We start from the raw sequence: 22859 nt of genomic DNA, 5'->3' as shown, positions 1-22859 counted from the left end.
ATAAAGGAAAACAGAGTGAAGAACATCATAATCAAATTTCTGAAAATTTATGGAAAAAAAATCTTAAAAGCAGTCAGAGGAAAAAATATGCATTATATAGAGATATAATAAAAAGAATAATCTCTGGCTTCTCATCAGAAATAATGGAAGTCAGAACAAAATGCAGCAATCATTTAACACGGTATAAGAAAAAGAAAAGCTGTCCAACTAGAGTCTATATCAAGCAAAAATATCCTTCAAAAACGAAGCTGCAACAGAGGCATTTCCAATAAACAAATCTCAGAATTCATTGCCGGTAGACATGCTCTTTAAGAAATTTTAAGTAGAGCTCTTCAGGGAAAGAAAATGATGCCAGGTTGAAGCATGAATGAATAAATGAAGGAATAAGAAATAAAGAGTACTAGAAGTGGTAAATATAAAAGACTGTTTTCCTCATTTCCTAATTTCTTGAAAAGATAATTATGTGAAGAAACAAAATAACAATGTATTACCAGGTTTATTATGAATTTAGAAGTAAAATGTGTGTAAACAAGAGCACAAAGGAGGAGGGGAATGAAAATATACTATTATAAGTTTCTTAAATTATAAGTGAATTTGTATTATTTTAAGGTAGAGTATGATAAGTTAAACACTATAAATCCCAGAGTAACTACTAACAATATAAAACAAAGAATGTGTATAGCTAAAAAGCTAGCCATGTTCATGGATTGAAAGAACAAAAGTTAAGTTGTCAATTCTCCATGAAAAAGTTTTTTTTGTAGAAATTGGAAACTTGATTCTAAAATTTATATGCAAATATAAAGGACCTAGAGTAGCCAATATAATCTTGATAAAGAAGAACAAAGTTAGTGGACTTATTCTTCCTGATTTCAAGATATACTATGAGACTGCAGTAATCACTGATAACGTGGTATTGACATTAAAGAAAAAAAAAGGTCAGTAGGAAAGAACGTAGTCCAGAAATAGATCCACTCTTACAAGAACAACTGGTTTTTTACCAAGGCATCAAAGGAATGTAATGGGGAAACAAAGTCTTTTTTTTTAATGAATTATTTAAGACCTTTATTAACAGGTGCTTGCAGTTTGACTTCATTGAAAAAATCAAGTTGTAAATTTTATTATAAATTAAAAATGAGGTTCTTAAAAATCTCAACTTGGCCAGATACGAAACAATTTAAAAACCTTTAAAGGTGTATTGAGAAAAACCAGGCTTTTTAAACACACACACACACACACACACACATTTGTCATTACCAAAAAGAATCTTTAGGTGAAAATAATAAAAACCCCACGCTGCATAGATAATGCAGATAGTTCTAGTTATCTGGCTAACAGGCAAAAAGCAAACACTTAAGGTCTTCAGCTCCAATCTTTTGCTCCATTTCTTACTGCTAGAATTTCATATTCATTTCCTCTTGTTGGATGACTAAACCGGATGATGGTAGAGATGGTAAGCAGGCATTTACTCAGCCCCGTCCTGCTCAACCTCCGGAGCAGACAAATTTTCAATTAGCGGATAGGCTGCTTTGTCTCTTTGCCATCTTGCAGCTTAGGGTTTTCTGGGCGTCTGCTTCGTAATTGAAGTTGCGGTGGTACCAACGTTGAGGTGGCTGCTGACCTTGGGTCTCATCTCCTTGATTTTCCTTATCTTCTTCGTTGCTGTCCTCTCTAGGCTGTCTTTAGCAAGGAGGGCCCCTGCAGAATCGTGGTCTATAAACCCGATATGTATTCTGCCTCACTGGTCTACCTTGTTCTCCTGCACCCTGGCTGTCAGCACCCTCCATCACTTCTCCTTGCACAGGAGGGTTGGAATACTGTGCTCGAAGCCCATAGGGTCTCCGTGTGTAGTAAGGTGGGAACTGCCGCCTGCGGTAGGGCCGGTGCTGTTGGGCCTGGCCTTCGGGGATGCTCTCGGATCCCTCATTCTTTTCCCTGCTCTCAGTATTCTGGTAATTCTGCTGGTAATTGCGTGGAGGACCCCTGCGACGTGGGTAGTGTCTATAATGGTTACAGTCTGCTGCATATTTACCGCCTTGCCCTGGAACTTCACCAGGGCCGGTAACATTTGTGGCCTCCACACCCTTTTCCCCTTCAACAACATCAAACTCCACAGTCTCTCCATCTCCTACACTGCGAAGGTACTTCCTGGGGTTATTCTTCTTTATGGCAGTCTGGTGTACAAATACATCTTTCTTGGTATCATTCCTGTGGATGAAACCATATCCGTTTCTTACCTTGAACCGTTTTACTGTTCCCAAAACCTTCCTTGCGATCACCTTCTCCCCGCCGGCAGGCGCCGCTGCTGCCGGTGGTGCCAGGCTTGGTGCTGGCAGCGCTGAGGGCTGGGGCGGCGGGCGGCTGCTGGGTCTCGGCCTTGCTGCTCACAGTTGCAGTGATGGTGATTGGGGCCGGCTGCGGCAGCTGCGCTCTTCCTGGGGTGTGATGGTAACTAGGCCGGCGGGGTTGGTGGGGCTGCTCAGGGCTCTCTGAGTTCTGATCTCTGCTCCACTACCGATCCAACTCCAAAGTCTTTTCAACAAATGGTGCTGGCACAATTGGTTACCTATATGGCAAAACTGAACTTTGACTTTTACCCCCTTCAATACAAAAATTAATTCAAGCTGAATCATAGAATAATGTAAAAGATACAGCTATAAAACTTCTAGAAGAAAGCATAAAACTTTGGGTTCTGGTTAAGATGGGGTAAGCACACTCTCCCAGCTCTCCCACTGAATACAACTAAAAACCCCAGAGGGAATGCATAGAGTAACTAAGGGCACTGAAAAGCGAAGGATAGCAAAAAATTAGGGCAGGAAACCAGGACTACTAACCTAGCAATAAGTTCCCCAGGTTTTCTCCTCCTGTATCTACCAGCCTGAATTCAAAGGCAATCTAAATTCCAGAACTGTGCACCAGGTATAGACAGAGAACTCTAAGAGAATCCCTCTCTTTCTGGTTCAAAGAATGGAATTAGGGCCTCTACAGGTCATAGAGAGTAGGGAAAATATCCTTCTTTTTCTTTTCTCTCTTTCCTGCCAAAGCCCTCAGGCAAGCCCCAGTCTTGAGTTACAATTCTGTGATAGTGGTAGTGAGGGAAGTGGGAGTCATGTGGGACAACCAAAATCTGGAGGAACTAAGGTCTGAAGAAAGAGAGAGTGTAGAAATTTCTGTTGCTTTTTTCTCTATTCATCCTCCCATTCCTTTGTCCCAGAGGCAAAATCAGTTATGGGAAGTAGATGACAGAGCCAGGAGAATAAAGGATCAGCTTTATAGTCAGGGTACCAGAAAGAGGGGTCCCTGAGAGGTAGAGAATGCAGGGAGAATGTACAAAGGAGGAAACTCAACAAAAGTTCTGCATGAACTCCTTAGCTTATATCCAAGCTGTAAGAATAAGAAAATTATCAAAAAAAAAAAAAAGCAATAAAATCACTGGTTAAGGCAAAAAATATAGCAAAGGTAGCAGATCAAGCACCTATGAAGGGAATATGAAGGTCAAAGACAAAAATACTAAAGTTACCTATTTACATGATGAGAGGATAATGGATATACACACACACAAAAAGAGGTTAGGTTACATATCAAAAACATAAAATTCATATAACAGGAGCAAAAGAGTAGAGCTTTTAGAAAGAGGGCAAACTAAAGAGACTATCAACTCAATATAGATTGCTATATACATAGGTTATTAAATATCAACCTCATGGTAATCACAAACCAGAAACCGATAATAAATACACAAAAAATTAAGGGAAAGGACCCCAAACATAATACTAAAGAGAGCCATTAAACCAGAAGGGAAGAGAGCAAGAGAAGAAGAAAGAAACAGAGAACTAGTAAAACACCCAGAAAGAAAGTAACAAAATGGCAGTAAGTACATACTTACCAATAGCTACTTTAAATGTCGATGGACTAAATGGTCCAATCAAAAAGCATAGGGTGGCTGATTGGATGAAAAAACAAGACCCATATATATGCTGCATACAAGAGACATATTTCATACCTAAAGACACTCAAAAACTGAAAGTGAAGGGATGGAAAAAGATACTCCGTGTAAATGGCAATGAAAAGACAGCTGGGGTAGCAACACTTATATCAGACAAAACAGACTTTAAAACAAAAACTCTACAAGAGACAAAGAAGGGCACTACATAATGATAAAGGGAACAATCCAACAAGAGGATATGACACTTGTAAATATCTATGCACCCAACATAGGAGCACCTAAATATATAAAGCAATTGTTAACAGACATAAAAGGAGAAATAGACAGTAACACAATAATAGTAGGGGACTTTAACACTCCACTTACACCAATGGATAGATCATCCAAACAGAAGATCAATAAGAAGACACTGGCCTTAAACAACACAGACCAGAAGACTTAGTAGATACATACAAAACATTCCATCCAAAAACTGCAGAATACACATTCTTTTCAAATTCACATGGAACAGTCTCCAGGATTGATCACATATTGGGCCACAAAACAAATCTCAATAAGTTTAAGAAGACTGAAATAATACCAAGCATCTTTTCTGACCACAGTGGTATGAAACTAGAAATCAACTACAGGAATAAAATCAGAAAAGCCACAAATATGTGGAGATTAAACAAAATGCTACTGAACATTGATTGGGTCAATGAAGAAATCAAAGGAGAAATCAAAAATATATCTGGAGACAAATGAAAATGAAAATATGACATGCCAAAATTTATGGGATACAGCAAATGCAGTTCTGAGAGGGAAGTTTATAGCAACATAGGCCTACCTCAACAAACAAGAAAAATCTCAAATAAACAATATAACAGTCCACTTAAAGAAACTGGAAAAAGAAGAACAAACAAAGCCAAAAATCAGTAGAAGGAAGGAAATAACAAAAATCAGAGGAGAAATAAATGAAATAGAGACTAAAAAACAATAGAAAAAATAAATGAAACCAAGAGCTGGTTCTTTGAAAAGATAAACAAAATTGACAAACCTTTAGCTAGACTCACCAAGAAAAAGAGAAGGTTCAAATAAATAAAATCAGAAATGAAAGAGGTGAAATTACATGGACACCTCAGAAATACAAAAGATTATAAGAGGAGACTATGAAAAGCTATATGCCAATAAAATGGATAATCTAGAAGAAATGGATAAATTCTTAGAATCATACAACCTTCCAAAACTGAATCAAGAAGAAATAGAGAATTTGAATAGATCAATCACCAGTAAGGAGATTGAAACTAATAAAAAAATCTCCCAAAAAATAGAAGTCCAGGATGAGACAGCTTCCCTGGTGAATTCTACCAAACATTGAAAGAAGTCTTAATACCTATCCTTCTCAAACTCTTCCAAAAAATTGAAGAGGAGGAGAAGCTTCCTAATAATAATAATAATAATAAGCTTCACTCATTCTATGAAGTGAACATTACCCTTATACCAAAACCAGAAAAGAACAACACAAAAAAAGAAAATTACAGGCCAATATCACTGATGAACATCGATGCAAAAATCCTCAACAAGATACTAGCAAATTGAATACAATAATTCATTAAGAAGATCATACATCATGATCAAGTGAGATTTATTCCAGGGATGGAGGGATGGTTCAACATTCGCAAATCAATCAACGTGATACACCACGTTAACAAAATGAAGAATAAAAATCACTTGATCATCTCAGTACATGTAAAGAAAGCATCTGACAAGATACAGCATCCATTTATGATAAAAACTGTGAATAAAATGGGTATAGAAGGAAAGTGCCTCAACATAATAAGGGCCATATATGACAAATCCACAGCTAATATATTCTCAGTGGAGAAAAACTGAAAGCTACCCTCCTAAGAACAGGAACCAGATAAGGATGCCCACTTTCACCACTCTTATTTAACATAGCCTTGGAAGTCCTAGCCAGAGCAATCAGAAAAGAAAAAGAAATAAAAGGAGTCCAAATTGGAAAAGAAGAAGTGAAACTGTCACTATTTGCAGATGACATGATTTTATATAGAGAAATCTCTTAAAGAATCCACTAAAAAAACTTTTAGAAATAATAAATGAATACAGTAATGCTGCAGGATACAAAATCAACATACAAAAATCTGTTGCATTTTTATACACCAACAACAAAGTAGCAGAAAGAGAAATTAAGAATACAACCCCATTTACAATTGCAACAAAAAGAATAAAATACCTAGGAATAAACTTAGCCAAAGACGTAAAAGATCCGTATACTGAAAAATATAAAACATTGTTGAAAGAAACTGAAGAAGACACAAAGAAATGGAAAGATATTCCGTGCTTTTGGATTGGAAGAATTAACATAGTTAAAATGTCCATCCTTCCTAAAGCAATCCACAGATTCAATGAAATTCCAATCAAAGTTCCAATGACATTTTTCACAGAAATAGAACAAAGAATCCTAAAACTTATATGGAACAACAAAAGACCCCGAATACCAAAGGAATCCTGAGAAAAAAGAATAAAGCTGGAGGTATCACACTCCCTGATTTCCAAATATACTACAAAGCAATAGTAACAAAAACAGCATGTTACTGGCATGAACACAGACACACAGATCAATGGAACAGAATTGAGAGCCCAGAAATAAACCCACACATCTATGGACAGCTAATTTTTGACAAAGGAGCCAAGAACAAATAATGGAAAAAGGAAAGTCTCTTCAATAAATGGTGTTGGGAAAATTGGACAGCCACATGCAGAAGAATGAAATTAGACCAGTATCTTACACTATGCACAAAAATTAACTCAAAATGGATTAAAGACTTGAAGATAAGACCTGATACCTTGAGGGTGAGCCCGGTGGCCAAGTGGTTAAGTTCACACACTCTACTTCGGCAGCCCAGGGATCCTGGGCGCAGACACGGTACTGCTCATCAAGCCATGCTGAGGCGGCATCCCACATGCCACAACTAGAAGGACTTAGAACTAAAAATACACAACTATGTACCAGGGGGCTTTGGGGAGAAAAAGGAAAAATAAAATCTTTAAAAAAAAAAAAGACCTGAAACCATGAAACTTCTAGAAGAAAATATAGGCAAGTATGCTCTTTGACATCAGTCTTATCAGCATATTTTCAAGTACCTTGTCTCACTGGGCAAGCAAAACAATAGAAAAAATAAACAAATGGGACTACATCAAATTAAAAAGCTTCTGCACAGCAAAGGAAACCATCAACAAAATGAAAAGACAACATAACAATTGGGAGAAAATATTTACAAACCATATATCTGATATGGGATTAATATCCAAAATACATAAAGAACTCACAGATCTCAACAGCAAAAAACCTAACAACCCAATTAAAAAGGGGGCAAAAGATCTGAACAGACATTTCTCCAAAGAAGACATACTGATAGTCAACAGGCACATGAAAGGATATTCAGCATCATTAACTATCAGGGAAATGCAAATCAAAACTACAATGAGCTATCACCTCACTCCAGTCAGAATGGCTACAATTAACAATACAGGAAACAACAAGTGTTGGAGCGAGTGTTGAGAGAAGGGAACTTTCATACACTGCTGGTAGGAATACAAACTGGTGCAATCACTATGGAAAACAGTGTGGAGATGCCTCAAAAAATTAAGAATAGAACTACCATATGATCCAGCTATTCCACTGCTGGGTGTTTATCCAAAGAACACAAAAGCACTAATGCGTAAAGATACATGCACCCTTATGTTCATTCCAGCATTATTCACAATTGCCAGGACTTGGAAGCAACCTTGGTCCCCATCAAGGGAGGAAGAGATAAAGATGTGGTATATATACACAATGGAATACAACTCAGCCATAAGAAACAATGAGATCCAACCATTTCTGACAACATTGATGGACCTTGAGGGTATTATGCAAAGCGAAAGTCAGAGGAAGAAAGTCAAATACTGTATGCTCTCACTCATAAGTAGAAGATAAAAACAACTACAAACAAACACAACAAATAACAAACAGATTGGATTGGTGGTTACCAGAAGAGAAGGGGGAAGGGAGGAGGGTGAAAGGAGTGATTAGGTACATGTATGTGGTGATGGACTGTAATTAGACTTTGGGTGCTGAACATGATGTAATCTACACAGAAATCGAAATATACTGATGTACACCTGAAATTTATATAATTTTACAAACCAATGTTACTGCAATAAAAAATAAATAAACAAAATTTTAAAAAATAGGACACAATCCAAGGTTATTCAAAATAGAAGAATCAGGAGAATCTCAATAATTCACCAGGGAAAAGACAATCAATAAAAGTCAACTCTGAGATGACCTAGATATTATTAGAATCACATAAATGCTTTCAAGCAACTATTATAACCATGCTCCAAGGAGTAAGATGAACATTATTGAAATGAATGGAAGGATGGAAAATCTCAGCAGAGAAATAGAAGCTATAAAAATGAGCCCAGGGGCCAGCCCAGTGGCGCAGTGGTTAAGTTCTCATGTTCCACTTCAGTGGCCCAGGGTTCGCCAGTTTGGATCCCAGGTGTGGACATGGCATCACTTGGCAAGCCACGCTGTGGCAGGTGTCCCACATATAAAGTAGAGGAAGACAGGCATGGATGTTAGCTCAGGGCCAGTCTTCCTCAGCAAAAAGAGGAGGATTGGCAGCAGACATTAGCTCAGGGCTAATCTTCCTCAAAAAAAAAAAAAAGAGCCCAATGGAAATTGCAGAACTGAAAAATACAATAACCAAAATTAAAAATTCATCAGATGGGTTCAACAGTAAAATGGAGATGACAGAGGAAAGAGTCAATGAACTTGATCAGTAGAAATTATGCAACCTGAACAACAAAGAAACAAAACATTGGGTAAGATGTGTAAATAAATAGAGTCTCAGGGAACCTGTGGGAGAACACAAAAAACTTCTAACATTTGCATCACTGGTGTCTCAGAAGGAGAGGAGAAAGACTGAGTTGCAAGAGTAAATTTGAGGAAATAGTGGCTAGAAACTTACCAAATTTGGTGAAAAGCGTATATGTACAGATTCAAGAAACTCTACCAACCCCAGAAGGGTAAACTCAAAGATATTCATGCCCAGATACATTATAATAAAACTCTTGAAAGGAAGATACAAATTAAAAATCTTGAAAGCTTCTAGAGAAAAAGAATGAATTACATATAGGAAAATAAGGATTAGAATAACTTCAGATTTCTTATCAGGAACAATGGAGGTCAGAAGACACTGGAACAAAGATTTAATGTGCTGAAAGAAAATAATTGTCAACCTATAATTCTATATCTAGTCAAAATACCCTTCGGGAATGAAGGTGAAATAGAGCCATCTATTAGTGAAAGAAAATTAAGAGTTTAGGAAACTAATTTTCCAGCAGACTTTCTCTAAAAGAAATGCCAACAAAAGTTCTTCAGGTGTAAGGCATATGATACTAGATGGAAATCTGAAACTTGAGGAATGGAGGAAGAATGATAGAAATGGTAAGTCTGGGTAGATATAGTAGACTATTTTCTCCTCTTTGTTAAAGGATGGATGATAGTTGAAATCAAAATTATAATATTGTCTGGTCGGTTTTCAATGTATTAAATATGACAACTACAACATAAAGTGGGGAGAGTATAAAGATTTATATGATAGTAAAGTTTCTCCATTCTGCTTGAAGTGGTAAATATTAATTTTAAGAACATTGTGAAAAGTTAGGTATGTATATTATAATCCCTAGAGCAGCTACTAAAAAAAAAACTGTACCAAGGGATGTGGCCAAAAACCCAATGGATTAAATTAAAATGGAATCCTTAAAAAAAAAAAAAGACAAAAGAAAAGGCAGGAAAGGGAAAACAGAAGAACAGAAGAGGGCAGAAACAGAAAATAAGCAGTAAAATGGTAGCCCTAAACCCAAATATATCAATAACTATACTATATGTAAAGGAACTAAACAAACTCATTAAAAGACAGAGATTGTCAGATTGAACAAAATAACAAGACCCAACTATTTGCTGTGTACAAGAAATTTACTTTAAGTAAATTTACTTCAAGTGAAATGATATGGATAGATTAATAGTAAAAGGATGGAAAAAGATGTACCATGCAAATGCAGTCAAAAGAAAGCTGGAGTGGTTGCCTTAATATCAGACAAAATATACTTCAAAGTAACAAAACTTGCTAGGAATAAAGAGGGATGTTACATAATAATAAATGAGCCAATTCACCAAGAAGACATGACAATCCTAAAGGTGTATGTACTTAATGACAGCTTCAAAATAAAAGAAGCGAAAACTGAGAGAATTGAAAAAAGATGTGGACTGGGGCCAGCCTGGTGACACAGCGGTTAAGTTTGCACATTCCACTTCTTGGTGGCCCAGGGTTTGCCAGTTTGGATCCCAGGTGTGGACATGGCACCACTTGGCACGCGATGCTGTGGTAGGCATCCTACATATAAAGTAGAGGAAGATGGGCATGGCTGTTAGCTCAGGGCCAGTCTTCCTCAGCAAAAAGAGGAGGATTGGCAGTATTTAGCTCAGGGCTAGTCTTCCTCACAAAAAAAAAAAAGAAAGAAAGAAGATGTGGACAAATCCATAATTATAGTTGGAACCTTCAACACTCCTCTCTCAATAATCAGCAGAATAATTAGACAGAAAATCGTCAAGAACCTATAACTTACAAACACCATCAACTACCATAAAAGAATTGAAATCATACAAGAGACGTTTTCTGACCATAATGGAATTAAAATAAAAATTAATAACAGAAAAATTACAAAATGCTAATGAAAGAAATTTTTTAAAACCTAAATAAATAGAGAAACATCCTATGTTCATGGACTAGAAGGCTAAATATACTGAGGACGTCAATTCTCCCCAAACGTCCTACTCCTTTCCTATAAATGTAAACTCACCAGCATCATGCACATTGAGCATTAAGGGCCTGTTTGGCACTATGCTATCTGCTATCACTGCTCAATAACTGAGCACCTGCTTTGAGTCTGTCCCTAGGCTTTGGGTAATAAATACAGATGGCTTATGACCTTGGGGACACAAGATGTGAATGCACAAAACACATGAGAAAACAATGCAAGACATGATTAAGTAAGATGTTGCCTAAGAATATCTCAGGGGTACGACGGAGTTTATCCTGGGCCTTGGAGGAATACTGGATTTACACAGACCAAGGGTAGTTTTAAATTTTATTATTTTCTACTATGGAGCTTATACTGTAAAAATTATTTTTACCTACCAAATACCTAACAAAATATTAAGTAATTTTCTTTTCCAATTATTTTTATCAGAGATATTTAACTGCCAATCAGAATTTTTTTATCAGCAGGATGATTCCAATTAAGTTGACACTGCTACAGGCAAAAAGCAAGAGGACTTGACTTTTTAGTTGGCTTTTGTGGCCTCATTTAAAGCAAAGATATTATTTTGAAAACAGTTTTCATTTTTCTATGGATGTACCTGTACATACTTGTTTTAGCAAAAAAATACAAAAAAGCTAATAAAGATCACTACATCTTATTATCCCTGCTTACGGATGAGGAAAATGAAATTCAAGGACATATATCCAGGACTTGGAAAAGTATACATTTGAACTGAGACCTATCTGATGCCATAACCTTTGCTCTTAAAAATCAGCTGGAAAAAAATAAATAATAATTAAAAAATTAGCTGGAAATAAGCAGGGCTTTAGCAGGGAGGGACTTACCTGAGGGAGAGTCTGGCTTGCACATGGTTAGTCATCTGTACAAATTGCTATATCCAGGAAGGTGGGATAACTGGAATTGTAGGTCCATCAAATACAATGATCCCATGTGGCATTGGGGTGTAGAAGCAGGAATCTTGGCAATGAGGATGGATACTTAGAGTAGAGGGTAGAGTACCACGGTTACAGGAGATTCACGGGGTTAGAACCAAACTTGAGGCAGCAGTTAAAGGTATGCAGAAGAGGGTCAGACCTGTGTAAAGGAGCTGGTAAGAGAAACGAGGTCAGTAGCCCAGTCATGCTCACTGGGCTCCAGCTCAAAACTTTTGTCCTAATAGGAGGACACAGAAGGCCACCAATGCCCAGGGTACAATGGCTCAGCCCCTTTATGATCTGTCCCAGATGGTAAATTGGCACATCATTTTTGATAAGCAATCAGTATCAAGACATTTAAAATGCTCATACCCTTTGACGAGGCCATTTGTCTTATGAATCAATCCCAAATACAGATTTGCCTTTACCAAATCAGAAGGTTTTCATTACAGAATTATTTATAATACCAAAAATTTGGAAACAATGAAAATATCCAATAATAGAGGCATGTTTGAATAAGCGCTACACATTCATGATGGATGATTATGCAGCCATTCAAAAGGGTTTTTTGGAAGAATGTTGGAAATGTTTACAATACAAAGTTAAGTGAAAAACACAGGATTTAAAGCCATAAATAGAGCCCAAGTTTCCTGCTACTGATTGTAGTTTTGCCAAAATCTCACTATCCTAACCACCTCCCACTAACTTTCAGGAGAGGAAAGACATTTATATAAGATTGGTCACAGTGTTTTAGGAACTAAAACAAACAAAAGAGTCAATTTACTTCCACCTGGATCTTTGCCCTATCTGACCAAACAAGCTTCCTTGAGGACAAGTTTATACTCTCAACACTAATGTTCATCCTGAACAAAAAGATCCCAGCCTGGGTGCCTCACTCATGTTTCTTCTCAGGTTTAGCTAAAGTCAACTTGCCCCAAGAGGGAATAGGAATTGCTGATTATCAAGGATGCCTCACAGGTGTGGAAAGATAATATCAGGGAGCCCAGTACTGTCTGTCCTGGAGAGTCTGCATATTGTTGCCTAGAGCAGCTGTGATAAACCTGGAGGCTTCAGCTTGGCAGCCTAGGTGGGCCCTCTTCTTTGATAGGTTTGCTTCCACACCCTCCACATAGCAGTCAATAAATACCACCAGTGCTGTCATCCTCAGTGAAGATGCTATCTATGTTAGAGTTTGGGGAAGCATAAGCTACCCTATCCCAAGAATGCCCCTGTTCAGGAACTTTGCAGCCATCCTCCTTCAACTTTAGCCTTCTAGGTTAAGCGAGAAAGTACAACCAGCAGACATGGGATGGAGGTGCACCTGCGAAAGTCCAAAGCTGCCTGGTGCCTGCTCCTAAAGCTACCAAGAACAGGGTAGCCTGTTCCACCAGAACAACTAGCTGTGGTCTTCTCAGGGTAAGCTCACCTTTATGTTGGGTTCTGCAATGGTATTATTCAAGTAGACACTTCAGACCATCCAAACCCTGAGTGGACATGGGGATACCCGCTGCACCCACATTCAACACAACACCCTCTAAATAATCACAGCACTTGCCAGCACCTGAAAGTTCACTCACTCTACCTGCTCCAACCCCACACATCTTCCTAATAGAAAATCTTGATGGACTCCAACACAGTTCCATCTTCCTCCCATAGCCACAATCCAACTTAGCCCAGGATGGCAGTTCCCTTCGTAGTGGCTGCCTAGAATGTTTTACCGATAAAGATTCCTTTTTATTTTTTATTGGGTATAAAATACATACCGTAGAGAACATACAGTACACTTAGCTTCAGTGTATACACTTCAATGAATTTGTGCATTTGTACACTCTCATGTAACTACTATCTAGATCAATGTAGAACATTTCCTGCACTCCGGAAGGCTCCACGATTCTCCCTATTCAACACAGAGGTTATCACTATTCTCACTCTCATTACTATAGATTAGTTTTCACGTTTTTGTACTCTGAATCTGTCTTCTTTGGCTCATTTTATTGGTGGTGTTGCATGTACTGTAGTTCATTCTTTTTCATTACTGTGTAGTATTCCATTTTATCTATTACACCACAATTTATTTGTCTATTCTCTTCTTGATGGATATGTGAGTTGTTACTGGTTTGAAGCTATCATGAATGCTGCAAAGAATATTCTTGAGGGGCCAGCCAAGTGGTTAAGTTCGTGCGTTCTGCTTCAGTGGCCCAGGGTTGCGCCGGTTTGGATCTTGGGTGCGGACAGGGCACCACTCATTAGGCCACACTGAGGCAGCATCCCACCTGCCACAACTAGAAGGACCCACAACTAAAAATATACAACTAGGTACTGGGGGGCTTTCGGGAGAAGAAGGAAAAATAAAATCTTTTTTTTAAAAAAAAGAACATTCTTGAATATGTGTTTTGGTGGACATTTGCACTTATTTCACTTGGGTATAAAAGCAGGAATTGATTTATTGGGTTATAAGACATGCATGTATTTAGCTTTAGTAGGTCTTACAAAACAGTTTTCCAAAGAGTTGAACCAATGTACATTCCCACTAGCAAGGCATGAATTCCAGTTACTCCATATTTTCACCAACATTTGGTATTATAATGGGTGTATAGTGGTAGACCACTGTGGTTTCAATTTGTATTCCCCTGATGCTTATTGGGCATTTGGATATCTCATTTTGAGAGTGTCTGTTTCAATGTTTCATTCTTTTTTTAAAAAAATAACATTGCCAGATTTTTATTTTATTTTATTTTATTTTTTGAGGAAGATTAGCCCTGAGCTAACGTCCACCACCAAGCCTCCTCTTTTTTGCTGAGGAAGACTGGCCCTGAGCTAACATCCGTGCCCATCTTCCTCCACTTTATATATGGGATGTCTGCCACAGTGTGGCTTGACGAGTAGTGTGTAGGTCAGCACCTGGATCTGAACTGGTGAACCCCGGGCTGCTGAAGCAGAACGTGTGCACTTAACCACTGTGCCATCAGGCCAGCCCCATCATTTATTATTATTATTTTTTTTATTTTTTAAAGATTTTATTTTTTCCTTTTTCTCCCCAAAGCCCCCCTGGTACACAGTTGTATATTCTTCGTTGTGGGTCCTTCTAGTTGTGGGTCCTTCTAGTTGTGGTATGAGGGACGCTGCCTCAGCATGGTTTGATGAGCAGTGCCATGTCCGCGCCCAGGATTCGAACCAACGAAACACTGGGCCACCTGCAACGGAGCACGCGAACTTAACCACTCGACCACGGGGCCAGCCCCCCCATCATTTATTTTTAAACTGGGTTGTATTACAGTTTTCTTATTATTTTGTAGGTGTTCTTTATACATTGACTATGAATCTGTGCTAGATTCTGCTATTATCAACATGATTAAACTAGGAACTATGATTCTTAGAATTCCCTTCCCCGTATGGTTCCCAGTTAGAATTGACCCAAAGAGGAAACTGCACAATATTTGGTAGGTGGAGATGAATTAGCAGCCACTTATCACTGATGAGACACAGGGATTAGAGACAGTGAAGGACATATACAGAGGTCCTGCGAGGTTCCTGTTTGTCCTCATTCTTCTCCATTTCATGTACAACTCATCTTCCCAAATGCTGCCCGCTGACCAACAGCAGCCCCAGACCTATCACTGATGCTTCGCTGCAGACCCACAGATGCAGTAGCAATAGCAACATTTCACAGAACTCTCCCTCCCCACAGTTTCACTTCAATGGCTGGTCATGCTTGGCTTCTTGGATTTCCTGACAAGGTCCAACTTGTCCACCTGGGCTAGTGTTTCGGGAAGACTAGTCAGTGACTGTGTCTCTGATTCTCCAACAGAATTAGACATCTCTCTACAAAGGAATTCTTGTTTCAGTTGCAAAGAAGATAAATTTATCTCTATAGCATTATATTTTTTCCAAAATTGTAATACTTATTAAAATTTTTTAATTTAGAGAAGCAAAGGAAGAAAATAAAGAAGCATTCTTCATCCCACCAGTTAGAGACACCCACAGTCAGTATTTTGGTATATTCTCTTCTAGTGGCTTTACTGCGTATTTTTGTGTACATTTACACATACTGTATCTATTTTTCTTTCCTTTTTTTAAAAAATAAATGTGGAATCTATATATTTTGTAAGCTCAAAGATACATTTCGTATTGATATTGCTAATTCTTTGTCCACATAGATTTCCTTAGAATAAAATTTTTGACTTGGAATTCCAGAAGTAAAATATAAGTACATCATTAAGGTTTTTAATACATATAATGCAACTGATCTCTAAAAATGACTGTATCAATGTACATGTCCACCAGTGTCTGCTTCCCTTCATCCGCACCAAAGACTCTTAAAATCTTTGACAATTTGCTAGGGGACAAATATCTCTTTTGTATTTTACTCTGAATTTTTTATTACTAGTGCTGTTGAACATTTTTCATCTATATTTGTTAGCCATAGGTCCAGCAAGTTTTCATAGGAAGAGAACAAGACAATATCCCAGCTCTAGAAAGGTGGGCAGGCTTCAGTGGAGCCCATGGCTGCTTGACCTCAAGCATGTCATTTAAACTGAGTCTCAGTTTACTTATCTGAAAAATAGTCATGATACTAACAGTCAAAACACTGAAGTATTAGGATTAAATGAGATCATGTATGTAAATCACTTGGCCTAATGCCTGGCAGATGGTAAGACCTCAAGAAATGGTAGGATTACCCAGAGCTATTAAGTGGTTGAGTCAGGATTCAAACTGAGGATTGTCATACTCCAAAGCATGGAGTATGGGAACTGGGACAGGGCTGAGTGGGCAAGTAGACCAGGGCTGAGCTGTTGGGAGCTGTGGAGGTAGGTAAGTCTGAGATGGGGAACTAGAGTAACTGAGGAACTCTGTGTCCTTTGTGGGAAAAAGGAAACTCTAAAACAAGCTACAGACTCTGGGCCAAGGTCATAAGTTCAGCAAGACAAGTTCTGTTACCAAAGCCAGGAATATGGAGTAAGAACAGAGGCAGGCAGGACTGGAGGACAAGAACAATTCAACACTCAGCAATTTCATTCTTATGTGTATATGCTAAAGAATTCAAAACATATGTGTACATAAAATCTTGATCATGAAAGTTCATAGCAGCATTATTCGTAATAGTGAAAAAAATCAAAACAATCCAACCATCCATCAACAAAGGAATGGGTAAAGTGTGGTATATCCATACCATGGAATATTATTTAGCAATAAAAATGAATGAAGTACTGATAGATGTTAGAACACATTGATGAGCCTTTAAAACATTATTAAAAGTACCACACATTACATGGTTCCAAATATCCAAAATAGACAAATCTATAAAGACAAAAAGTAGATTAGCAGTTGCCTAGAGATGGGGGAAGATTACAGGTTATAAATAAAAGGTATGGGGTTTCTTTCTGGGGTGATGGAAATATTCTAAAATTGATTGATTCTGGTTAGGATCACATTACTTTCTGAATATACAAAAACCCACTGAATTTACACTTTAAAGGGATGAATTGTATGGCATATGAATTATGTCTCAATAAAGCTATTATTAAAAAAAAGAAAAGTCAACAGGAAGGGAGAGCCATAGCCAAGCTTTTCTAAATATGTACACAAGGTCGTAAGTGCACTGAGCCATGCCACAGCCAATATCAGGTCTCAGCAAATTTAACTACAGTGTATTGGCTACTTGCTGTTGCAACTAACCGAAACCCAACTCCAGCTAACTCAACCAAGTGTAGGGGGAGTTTATGATAACTCTTTAGGGACATCTTACATAACCCAGGGACATTTAGAAATAACCCATAGTTCTGATCATTTCTGGAAATCTTGTTTTGAATTTTCTCTCAAAGTTTTTTCAAAGACGCTATTTTTCATCTTTAAAATTAAATTTGAAATTTGGAAATGACCAAAGCCCTTCATTGTCCAGTCTGAGGCAAGGTGGATGATTAACGTAAAAGTTAACTTTTTGTTCAAAACAAGGTGAAGGAATGAAATTGGAGTTGATTTCTAAAGAGGAGTGAGGAAGAGAATACTCTCAACCATGATGCCCTGGGAGTGACAGTGTTGTCCTAACTTGTGCCTGGCCCATTTACAGTGGAACAGGAAAGACTGGGAAGAACAAGGCACACTTGATTGCCTAAGAGGTGTTTTATTCCCTTTCTTTCAGTTTTATATATTCAAAGCAGTCCAACACGATACTCCACACTTCTTTAAAAGACAAAATTGATCTTCTTATGACAGTAATCCGTCTCAAACTTTTCCAAAAAACTGAAGAGGAGGGAAGACTTCCAAACTCATTTTATGAGGCTGGCATTACCCTGATACCAAACCCAGACAAAGACTTTCAAGAAACAAAAAGCTACAGACCAATATCCCTTGTGAACATTGATGCAAGAATCCTCAATAAAATACCAGCAAACTGAATTCAGCAGTATATTAAAAGGATTAGCCAAGTGGGATTTATTCTTGGAATACAAGGATGGTTCAATATCTAATATCGATCAATGTAATACATCATATTAACAGAATGGGGAAAAAAACCCCACATGATCAGAAAAAGCCTTTGATGCAGAAAAATCATTGGACAAAATTCAACATTCTTTCATGATAAAAACACTCAACGAACTAGGACTAGAAGGAAATCACTTCAACATAATAAAAGCCATATATGAAAAATCCAAAGCAAACATCATACTCAACAGTGAAAAGCTGAAAGCAAAATAAATTATTGTTTTACACCACTAAGTTTTGGAATGGTTTGTTATGCAGTAACAGATAACCCAAACAGAGTAAATAAGTTGAATATTACCTGGGGCTTATTACAGTGTATGACGTGAGGTAGGAATCCAAGCTAATGCTTTTCCACACAGTGACTCCAATGTCTTAATACTTGCAAATTTCTTAATATAGAAGATTATGTCCAATTCATATTTTGTTCTATCATCAGATATAATGATTAACACATAAGAGGTACAAAGAATGTTTGTTGAATTGAAGCTATATGTTCACTTTGAAAATACATCCTATTTACTATATTGATCCTTCTCAAGCAAAATTTCTCTCTTCTACGTTCACACCTGTCTTTATTTACCTCACTGGAGTTTTGTTGTTTTCTTTGACTAAATCACTTTGATTCCAAGTCAAATCAATAAAATTGTATTACTATTGTAAATATAAGCTGTTTATACTGCATTTCTAGCTGTACAAATATAGGGCAGAAAAATATAATGAATTTTTATCTTATACTGTGAAATTTGGCTTCCATTTAAATTTTAAACAGCTCTAGTCACTTAGGTTGACTTCTGTAATATCAAAAGATACCATTAAGAAAAATGAAAAAACAAGCCATGGACTGGGAGAAAATATTTGTAAATCATATATCTGATAAATGACTTGTATTCAGAATATATAAAGAACTCTTACGTTTTAATAATAAAAAGATAAACACTCAACTTGAAACATGGCCAAAAGATTTGAATAAACATTTCACCAAAAAACACAGGAAAATGGCTAATAAAAACATAAAAATATGCTCAACACCATTAGTCACTAGGGAGATGAAAATTAAAACCACAATGAGATACTACTTCACATCCACTAGAATAGCTATAATTATAAAGACAATAACAAGTGTTGGTGAGGAAGTGGAAAAACCAGAATCCTCATACATTGCTGACAGGAATGCAAAATTGTACAGCCACTTTGGAAAAAGGTTGAACAGTTTCTTAAAAAGATAAACTTGCCATACAACCCAGCCATTCCACTCCTAGGATCTACCCAAGAGAAATGAAAATGTATATCCTCACAGAAAACACGTATGTAAATGTTCATGGCAGCATTCTTCATAACTATCAAAAACTACAAACCACCTAAATGTCCATCACTTGATCAATGCATAAACAAAATGTAGTATATCCATACAATCAAATACTATTTGGCAATAAAAAGGATTGTAATTCTAATACACGCTTCAACATGGATGAACCCTAAAAACATTATGTGAAGTAAAAGAAGCCAGACACAAACACTATCACATGATTCCATTTATATGAAATGTCCAGAAGAGGCAAATTTATAGAAACAGATGGAAAATCAGTGGTAGTCTGAAGCTGGGGGTGGGAGGAGAGATTAACTGCAAATAAGCATGGGGTTATTTTTTTGGGTAATGGAAATATTCCAAAAGTGGAGTGTGGTGATAGTTGTACAACTCTATAAATTTATTAAAAGTCATTGAATTATACCCTTACAATGGCTAAATTTTATGGTTATAAATTATACTTCAATAAAGCTGTTTAAAAAAAACCAATTATGTTAGGGTTTTAATCAAGAAAGGATGCTGAATTGTAATCAGTGTTAGCAAGCATGGCAGAAATCCCCATTTAGTCAGAGGATATGGCTTTTTCAGAGTGGGAAGCAATTGTCCCCCCAGGAATCTATTCAGGAAATTCTGAGCCACCTTGTTAAAAAGGAATGTTCAACTATATATCTTATTGATGCCAACTGTTTCTTTGGAAGCAATTCTGGCTATTAACTCCATTCATCCATTCAGCAAAAGTCATAGAGTGCTTACTTATTTGCCAAGTATTATTTGTCAAACTGGAGCGGGATAATAAAAAATGAAAAGGCATGGCTTGGCCTTTAACCCGCCAGCATTTCAAAACTTGTGGCTCCATTAGGAGTTTGGCCCTACTTCCTTTTCTAGCTACCATCCTCTCTCTTGGACTTCAGAGCCAAGATCCTCACTGTTTCCACTTCCTCATCTCCCTATTCACTTTTTTTCCTTTTAGCAATATTCAAGCATATAGAAAAATATAGGGAAAAAATAAGCATTTATGTGCCCAGTTAGCTCTTACTCTTTGAGATCTTTTTTGGGTTTCAATCTTAGGTCTTTTAAAAAAATAAAATATTACAGATACAGTTGAAGCCCCTTGTGTTCATTTCTTTTTTCACAGGGGTAACTAGTATCCTGAAATTGGCATCCATCATTCCCATACATGTTTATATACTATTATTTTATCTGTATATGTATTCATAAACAACGTATGCCATTATTTTGTAATTTACAAACTTTATATAAATGATGTGATATATTTTTCCTACATTTTGTGCTCTTCACTCAATACATATTTTTTGATGTTGATACATATTCTATTTTAATCTATTTAGTATCCTAGTATATGAATAAATCATAATTTATCTATCCCCCTATTGTTGGACATTTAGGTTATTCCCATTTTTTTCTATTGCACACAATGCTGCAATAAACATTCTCATATGTTGTTGCTTATGCAAGGGTTTTATGGGCCCTACACCTAGGAGGGGAATTGCTGGGTCATCAGGTATATACTCTTTTTCAACTTCGGTAGATGTTTCCAAATTTCTCTTCAACAGCTGTTCAATTTTTACTCCCACTAACAATACCTGAGAATTCCCATTTGTCTACATCTTTGGTAACATATAGTTTTATCAGATTAAATTTTGTCTATATAAGACACGTAAAATGGTATCTCATTGTGGGTTTTTTTCCCTTGAATTTTCTTTTTTTTTGAGGAAGACTAGCCCTGAGCTAACATCTGCTGCCAACCCTCCTCTTTTTGCTGAGGAAGACTGGCCCTGAGCTAACATCCGTGCCCATCTTCCTCTACTTTATGTGTGGGACGAGTACCACAGCATGGCTTGCCAAGCAGTGCCATGTCTGCACGCGGGATCCAAACCGGCGAACCCCGGGCCACCGAAGTGGAATGTGCGCACTTATCCGCTGCGCCACAAGGCCGGCCCCTCAATGTGGTTTTAATTTGCCTCTTCCTGATTACTAGGGATGTCAGCACTTTTTCACGTTTGTTGGCACTTTAAATTTCCTATTTTCTGTTATTCTTTGACCTTTTTTCTATTGGATTGCCTTTGTTATTCATTTGTTGTGGCTCTTTAATTGTTGTCTGTTATATGCATTTATATTTTTTAAGTCTCTTTTCCCTTTTTTGTAATGATCTTTGTTAAGCAGAATTTTTAAATCTTTTTTTTTTTTTTTGAGGAAGATTAGCCCTGAGCTAACTGCGGCCAATCCTCCTCTTTTTGCTGAGGAAAACTTGCCCTGAGCTAACATCCGTGCCTATCTTCCTCTACTTTATATGTGGGACGCCTACCACAGCATGGCATCTCAAGCAGTGCCATATCCGCACCCGGGATCCGAACCAGCGAACCCTGGGCTGCCAAAGCAGAACGTGGGCACTTAACCACTGTGCCACCAGGCTGGCCCCTAATTTTTAAATCTTAAACGTTAATAAATATATAAACTTTCTCTTTGTGACTTGTGCTTTTTAAATTCTTTTTCTTCTTCTGCCCAAAGCCCCCCAGTACATAGTTGTATATTCTAGTTGTGGGTCCTTCTAGTTGTGGCATGTGGGACGCTGCCTCAGCATGGCCTGATGAGTGGTGCCATGTCCGCGCCCAGGATTCCAACGGGCGAAACCCTGGGCCGCTGAAACAGAGTGTGCAAACTTAACCACTCGGCCAGGGGCTGGCCCTTGCGCTTTTTATATCTTGTTAAAAAACACTTCTTTAAATTATTTTAAATTTTGTTAGGTGTGCTAATGGTTTTATGTTAATTAGAAAAAGATCCTTACCAATTAGAAATGAATACTAGCTTATTTACAAGTGAAATTAAATGATAACTGGGATTTGCTTTAAACTGGTTCACCAAAAAATGGTGGAGGTGTGCAGATGAAGCAACACTGGCAAAATGTTGGTATTATTGAAGCTGGATAATAGGTACATGGAGGTTCATTATTCTATCCTCTCTTTATTTTTGGTTTGGAATTTTACAAATTTACAAAGAGAGAGAGGAAAAAATTCTCTGCTAACCCCAAGGCACGAAGGTATTCTAAATCATTTACTTTTTAACCTGCTGCAAACTGTCTTCTGTCCCACTATTCCATCGAAACTGTTCTGAAAAAGCCAACAATGACACCTTAATTGCCAAAATGAATGAAATCTTAGTTTACATCTTATGTGACCTCTCTGTAGAATTTTACAATGTTGGCAACTCCTTTTTTTCTTTTATTTAACTTTTTATTATAGGAAATTTTAAACCTATATAAATGGAGACACAATAGTATGATGAATTCCAAATGTTCATT

The 22859-nt window shown here is 37.3% G+C and overlaps 1 pseudogene; it reads right to left on the bottom strand.

Moving 5' to 3' along the window:
* Nucleotides 1-1268: 1268 nt before the first annotated feature.
* LOC139077073 (Y-box-binding protein 1 pseudogene) lies at nt 1269-11686 on the bottom strand (annotated as a pseudogene).
* Between the last annotated feature and the right edge of the window lie 11173 nt (nt 11687-22859).

The sequence above is a fragment of the Equus przewalskii genome, chromosome 18, assembly GCF_037783145.1.
Source record: "Equus przewalskii isolate Varuska chromosome 18, EquPr2, whole genome shotgun sequence".
Taxonomy (NCBI): domain Eukaryota; kingdom Metazoa; phylum Chordata; class Mammalia; order Perissodactyla; family Equidae; genus Equus; species Equus przewalskii.
Note: the sequence above shows the minus strand (reverse complement) of the source record. Positions and strands in the feature narration are given on the sequence as shown.